The sequence below is a fragment of the Otolemur garnettii genome, unplaced genomic scaffold, assembly GCF_000181295.1.
Source record: "Otolemur garnettii isolate 467f Iridium unplaced genomic scaffold, OtoGar3 scaffold00347, whole genome shotgun sequence".
NCBI classification, from domain to species: Eukaryota; Metazoa; Chordata; class Mammalia; order Primates; family Galagidae; genus Otolemur; species Otolemur garnettii.
Window position 1 is genome coordinate 112,531 of NW_003852742.1, and position 7,366 is coordinate 119,896.

Sequence of the window (7,366 nt, forward strand, 5' to 3'; positions counted from 1 at the left end):
TCTCTCTCTTTTTTTTTTTTTGTATGCTATTTTTTATTTAATTTTTGTTTCTTGTGAACGGGAGTCCCAGGGAAACTTGCTCTTTTCCCCTAAGTTGGTTCAATAAAAATATCAACTCACAGTTATAGTAGATTAATAAGAGAAAGATTTATTTCCAAATACTATGCACATGAGGGGAACCATAAGAATGATTCCCCAAAGTTTATAGAGGAGAGGGTGGTGCTTCCTAATAAAAAATGGCCTTTTCACTAAAAATATTCTTTATACCAAGGAATCATATTTTCGGGTGAAATCTCCTCAGCTCCTTCACTAGTTAGAAACATTCTACTTAAATGTGCCAAATAACCCCCCCCATAGGATGTTAATACATTAAACAAATTTGTATTATCTTACTCCTATGAATTTCCAGAGTAATAATACAGATCACTTTTGATTAGATGGTTAAAATATCCTTTCTACGTTACAGTTTACAGACATCACAAATCCCTTATACTAATGTAAACAAAATAACTTTTCCTTAAAAGGTGAATGTGAGAGCTTCAGTCCGTTCATTCAGAATTCGCACTTCTGGGCCGACTTCCAGATGGGGAAAGACTTCTTTTCATAAATAGAGATCTGGACGTTGATTGGTGTCTCATTGTTCAGGAAAGACACCTGGATCTTGACCTTGAATGGGGTTGTAACTACCTCCATCCTTTTATAGAACCAGTCCTAGATCTTTTAGACTGAGTGAAGCTGATCTTGATCTACGAAGAGACACAGATCTAGATGGTGGAAGAGATGCTGATCTTGACCTCTATCCTCTGCTTCTGCTGGGAGAGTGAGACTATCTTATTCCTCTGGATGGAGAAAGTGATCTAGACCTTGACCTGATTCTCCTTCTCTGGCTGTAGGAATGACAATCATGAGCATACTGTCCCTTTTCAGCATCACAGCATCTATCATTGGGATCAAAGGGACGTCAGGCAGGCTGTCTATCAAAACGTGATGGCCCTGGCATGCCTGTTGTAGTTCAACCCTCACTCAAGAAACACAAACCACCTTCCCGTCCTGCATCTTCTGCATCTCTAGGATCTTCTCCTTCCACAAAGGCAAATGCTGGAGGATTTCTCGCCATCCATACAGTCCATAAAGGACCACAATTACTGAAAGCCCTTTCTAACTCTCCTTCGCCAGCACCAGTGCCCGGGTTACCAACATACTCCTCGGTTTTTCCTCCACACTGCCCGTAATGTTACATGATAATAGGCCTGCGTGCTCTGTTCCTTAGTGAGCAGTGCCCAGGGCTAAAGTGACACAAGAACTAAAGCACGTTATTGTGCCAAAATCATTGTGGCACTACTCTATTAAATCTTTTTCATTTAAAAGCTATTTTTGATACAACAGGATTACAGCTTGCTATAAACTTATTTATTTAGTCAATTTTATATTTAGAAGATTTTAAAAAGCAAAGATTTTAACTTTGGATAGAGAAAAGACTGATTTTTAAAAATATTTTCAATAGTTGAAATGTTATATTTCATAAAGACTTAGATATTTTATGAAATATAATATGATTTTAAGATTTTAAGTTATTGAAAAGTGTTTTGAGATGGCACCCGTAGCTCAGTGGGTAGGGCACCAGCCACATGCACCAGGGCTGTTGGGTTTGAACCCAGCCTGGGCCTGCTAAAACAAAATAATAGTTGGGAGTTGTGGCAGGCACCTGCTGGGAACCTGCCTGGCAATGTTATTAGGAAAACCGAGGAGTAGACCGGCGCAAGATGGAAAAGAGAGATGGAAAATAGTGGGATCAGAAAGACCTTTCCTCAATAGGAAAGGCAACCTTATCTTTATTGCACATTTATATACAGTAGCTTGAAGGCATGATTTTGTCATAATTGCGTAACTTGATTAAAAACAGCCTAAGAGCAAAATAGCATTCTCAGCAGTCTGTGCTGACCAAAAGGGCATGGCTCCATTCTAATGTGGTTCAGGAACCAGCCATAACAGGAAAGTACTGGGGCCAGGTTGCATTCAGTCCTTGACTCAAATGCAGTTCCTTAAAACTGGGGGTCACTGCCTCCCAGGAGATCGGCTCCCAACAGGCACCTGTAGTCCCAAATACTCGGGAGGCTGAGGCAAGAGAATTGCATGAGCCCAAGAGTTTGAGGTTGCTGTGAGCTGTGATGCCACTACACTCTATGAAGGGTGACATCGTAAAACTCTATCTCAATAAAAAAGGTATTCTGAAATTATAATATAGGCATTATTTTTAATGTCTTTTTTTGGTTTTTAAGTCATAGATAGTGGTCTGATATTAAAGATGATTAAAAAGGCAAAGAACTTAGGTGTGTTTTCAATTTACCCACTAGGTGTAAAGTTTAAAAGAGAAAGAAAGATAGGAGCAAGTAGCTTCTCATAAGACAGTCAGAGGGCAAAGTTAGAGCAGGGAAGAAAGGGCTACCTTACTACTCTCTTTTGTTTGTATTAATTTGCTTCTCAAAGACCACTGAAGGCAATTATTGAAAGACTGATGGAAAAGCTATTTTTGTCAGAATTAAGATACTTTTTAATAGTTTGAAAAAAGAGTGTTTGTGATGACAAAGGAGTCAGGTGTTTCATTGGACTTTGTGATACTATCTAACATATTCTACATTAAATGGTAGAAATTTAGGATAGATTGTTCTTGTTTAGTGTCATGATTTAATTTCAGAAGGAGGAAGTTAAGAGAGAGAGGTTGTAATCAGTGTCTGTAACAGGCTGTGAAGCTGTAGTTCAGTGATTACATCGGTTTTAAGAAAGAAGGTATTATTTTTCTAATATGATCTCTACGGTATTAGAAAAGATAATTGTCTTTTATCTAACTAACATTAATTAGTTAGATAAAAGGAAATGAAAGTTATTTCCCAGGTCTGACTCTAAACTCAATCTTCCCACAGGTGTCCAAGGGTAGCACATTGGTACTCCTTGTTGTTTTGAAGTTCACACATTGGACCAGTGGCCTGTGGAAATTTTTTAATAACTACTCAGTTTATTTGCATTGAACTGAGGGGGGGTTGCATAATATTTTTCAGAGAATTGAATTGAGGAGGGGTTGCATAATATTTCTCAGAGAAATAGAAGGGAACAAAAGGAAGTTGCTTTAAAAATTATTTTATAATGGAGAGTATATTGTGGTTGCTTGTTATTTTTGTTAATCAAGCCAAGGTGAGGTTCAAAGTGGCCACTGCTGGTGTGCAAGGCTGCAAGGCTGGCATGATCACCACTGACTTATGGCAGGAAGCTGACCATGGATAGTCTATGAAGTGAGGCAAAAGAAAGAAAAAAGGTGTGGTTGAATAAGCGAAAATGGAGAAAGAGATCTCACAAGCAAATGATAAAGAGGAAGACTAATACCACTGTCAGGCTACCATAATCGGCACAGGGTGCCTTTTTTCCCTCTTATGAACAGATGAATGGAGGTGAACTATCTGGAATTCCCACCAAGCCTTTGTTGGATCTGGACGCTGTTCTATGAGTCAGGTGACCTCTGAGCTCCTCAACTGAATGACAACTATATTTGTGTCTTATCACTCCTATGAGTATATATGTTTATACATAATTGTATTGAGTACATTCAATACTTTGTTTTCCATTCTAGAGATACTTTACAGTAAAGAAGAATGTGTTTCAACTCCATACGGGTAAACATAAAGGATGTAAAGTCTACATCTTTTTATGACTGAATAGAGTTCCATGGTACACATATACCACAGTTTGTTAATCCATTCATGGGATGATGGGCATTTGGGTTCCTTCAGTGACTTGGTGATTATGAATTGTGCTCCAATAAACATTCTGGCCAACAGAAGATACCAAGAAACATCTGTACGTCTCAGTTTGGTCCATTCAAAGAAAGGTTGTGCAGTACAATAAAAAGTGTCTAAGCTCAAGGGACCAAGGATTTAGGCTAGCAGGAACAGGAATGAAATGCGTGATCACTACTTCTGGTTTTGGGTCTCATGACTTCTCAACTGCATCTTGCAGAACCTTACTTGTCACTCTACCACTTCCTTACTCTTAGCATGACCAGGATGTGACTGTGTCATCAACACAAACATCCAAATATGGACTTATGCTCTTCCTGAAGTGTCCAAAAGAATCTCTTCACATAGGGAGGTATGAGGTCACCCACTCCCTTTTTTTTGTTGACAATAGGAGTACATCCTCTTGGGCTAGAAACCACAACACCTACCTCTAACCCCTTCCCATCAATGTCCAGGAATATATAGGTCATATTTTTAACTAGAGCCAATTTGATTTCATCCATTGTGAATAATAAAACACACACATTCAAGAGTTTCTGTAGCAAACATATTTTATTGGACAAACACAAGGATCTGAGAGAAATGCAAGACCAAATGAGAGAACACATTTCTTAGGCAAACAAATGAGAATTGTTCAGAGTAACTTCACAGGTGGTCAGTTAATACATCCTCAGCAGCTGAACATGCCTTTATGAAGAGAGAGAAGACAACCAGTCAAGGTTTCTAAGTGACAAGTTAATAAAGGAAATAAGAATAAACTCCCCCCCCCCATGTAATAGAAAACAAATAAACAGACCTAGCCATTCCTTTTCCACACAGCATTTCCTTTAAAAAATCTATAACTCTTGAATTGTTGGTGTGCTTCTGTAAAATGTATGTAAACATTTGGAAAACTAAATAAACCTCTTTCTATTCTCACAATGAGGAATGGACAGGGACATGGCAGAAAAATGCTTGTGTTGCATGAAAACTGGAAATAGAGGGGCCAAGTTAAGTAGGGGAAACCAGATCCTGATCACAGCCCTTGTACAAATGATAGAGAGAAACGCACATTACAGGCTTTGCCAAAGACTGCAATATAGTGACAGGCACAAACCCTTCAATGGGAAGTGGTTGAAGGAACACTATGTCAGGGAGGTTACAAGCAAGTCAGCAAAAGCAACTACAGTTCCTGCCCAAAGTCACTCACATTAGCGTACTACGGGTCTGTCATAGAGAGTGAACGGATACCTATGTGTGTCTAGTGTCATGCACACAGGGTGACACAGCAAAAACTTCACCAACAGATAAACTCACAATTGACTGTGGAAAAGCAGTATGAGGATCTATCTTTTGTCCCCATCATAAACGTAAGAACTTTGCAAGGTCCCACATTTTCTCATATTGCATCCACATGTTTTTTTTTTTTTTTCTATCCCCTAGCTATGCCAATCCACCAGTATTGCGAGGGGAAAAAATGGGACAGGGGATCACTTCCTTGAACCCTAATGCCCATCACAAACTTCTCCTCAAATCCCCATGACCTCCATGACATCTGCATTCTCCTTATACTCAGGACGCTCCTCCCATTCCTTCTTGAAACCTTAGGTAACCCGAATTACGGACACCACTGAGCTCACCCTGTAGGGGACACCAAGAGCCAGATGACATCTGAGCAAGGTGATCTGTAGCTGATGGGTGGACCTTGGGCCATTCCCCTGTAGGTGTTCCTTGTGGAAGCAGAGCCCGAGCCTTCAGCATGTAGTCATTTGTTAATTACTCCCCTCACCTGTGTTGTATGGTCTCAATAAAAGACTGGTAAGGAGGTTGCTCAGGGCTATCCTGCAAAGAAGTGCTAGCCTGCCTCCCTCAAGCTTGTACTAGTAATCAGCATCATGTCTGCTTCCTTTCTGTGGTGATCGTGATCAGGGCCATAGGTGCCTGACGGGTCGCAACATCTGTCATATGTCGACAGGATACAGCAAGACACAACAGGACACCAGAGACGTGGACCAAAGGGGAAAGTGACACCCGGATGTAGGTGAAGCCTTTGGTAGACAGTGGGAGGAAGTCCAAAGGGAAACTCCATGCAGGGCAAGTGGGACCTTATGGCCAATCTAGAAGCAAGGGAACCTCACACGAAAAAAGTGAGGTGTTTTATAACTTCTTTTATTTCAAACTATTCGCAGAAAGACAATAGAATTCAAGTCTATGCCAAGGGAGCACTCTGCCAGCGTGGATAGACCTCTGGTGCCTTAGTATAAAACTGAGGAAATTAAACCAGACCAATGGATGACGACTGAGAATAATTAAGACTTGAACCACCTTTGTGCTAGGGCACTCCATTTGAAAAGAGTCTGGAATCAGTTATCAAAGATTCCACTGGAAAAGGAGTTTAAGCAGGAAAAACTCCGCTACCAAGGAATTGTGAAGGGTGGTACCCTTGAAGGGACCGTGAGTAACAGCCTTTCAGAGGAATTGTGAAGGGCGGAACCCTTAGTCCTCCAGTAACAGTCTTTTGAGATCTGTGAAGGGTGGACTTAGGACCACAAGTAGCAAATCCTTTGGAATAGTGAGAGAAAAGTCCTTGCTTGCAAAGATTGCAAGGAAAGCATTATCTTTTGTTTGTCTGTTAAGTAAGACTTTCAAAGGAAAGTTCGCATAGTTAAAGAAATGGTAAATTCTGTCAGGTGAGATCTTCTCAGTTTGTTTTCTCAACTTAAGAGCTTTGAGGGAATTAGCATTATAATCACAGTTTTTCCCTAGCAGCAGTTAATAGTTTAAATCTGTATTGGGTTTCATCATTTAAAGAGCCCATTGATTTGGAACTTTGTCAATTACCATGCGTTGCCTAGCAAGAAAAGGGCTAGATAACAGGAAGAACAGCCCTTACCCCATTAAAAATTATTTTGTTTGTATAGAAAAAGGAGGGGAAAGGTAGCAGCCCATATAGCTTAAAATTCCTAGGTATATGCTCATTAGAGTTCTTTTCACTCTCACAATGGAAGCCTGGTTATGTACTACAATGGGGTTGAAGTTTTGCCCATATTATGATAGAATATCAAGAGAAACAGTGGTTACAAGCTCGCTGGATTAATCCTCAACACAGGCAGGATACTAGCACCTTAAGAAATTTGTTTTCACTAGCTTTCTTTCTTTTTTTTTTTATTGAATGGTAATTATGTACATTAATGCACTTCTGGGGTACAGTGTGGGGTTTTCACACACAATCTGAAATACTTCCATCAAACTGGTTAACACAGCCTTCATGTTGTTTTCTCAGTTAATGATTTAAAACATTCACATTCTACTCTTAGATTCACTTGTACCCCTGTAAAATAAACCTCAGAAGTGATCCCTCCAATCCCCCTCCCTCCACCCATTCCCCCCTCCCCTCTCCCCCATATTCTTACGCTATTTGGTTATAGCTTTCATATAAAAGGTATAAATCTGTTTCATAATAGGAGTGTGTACATTGGATACTTTTTCCTCCATTCCTGTGATACTTTGCTCAGGAGAACATTCTCCAGCTCCATCCATGCGAACATGAAGGACGTAAAGTCTCCATCCTTCTTAATGGCTGCATAGTATTCCATGGT

At 40.0% G+C, this 7,366-nt stretch overlaps 1 pseudogene; it reads right to left on the minus strand.

Moving 5' to 3' along the window:
- Positions 1-548: 548 nt before the first annotated feature.
- LOC100950808 lies at positions 549-1,240 on the minus strand (annotated as a pseudogene).
- Positions 1,241-7,366: the final 6,126 nt, after the last annotated feature.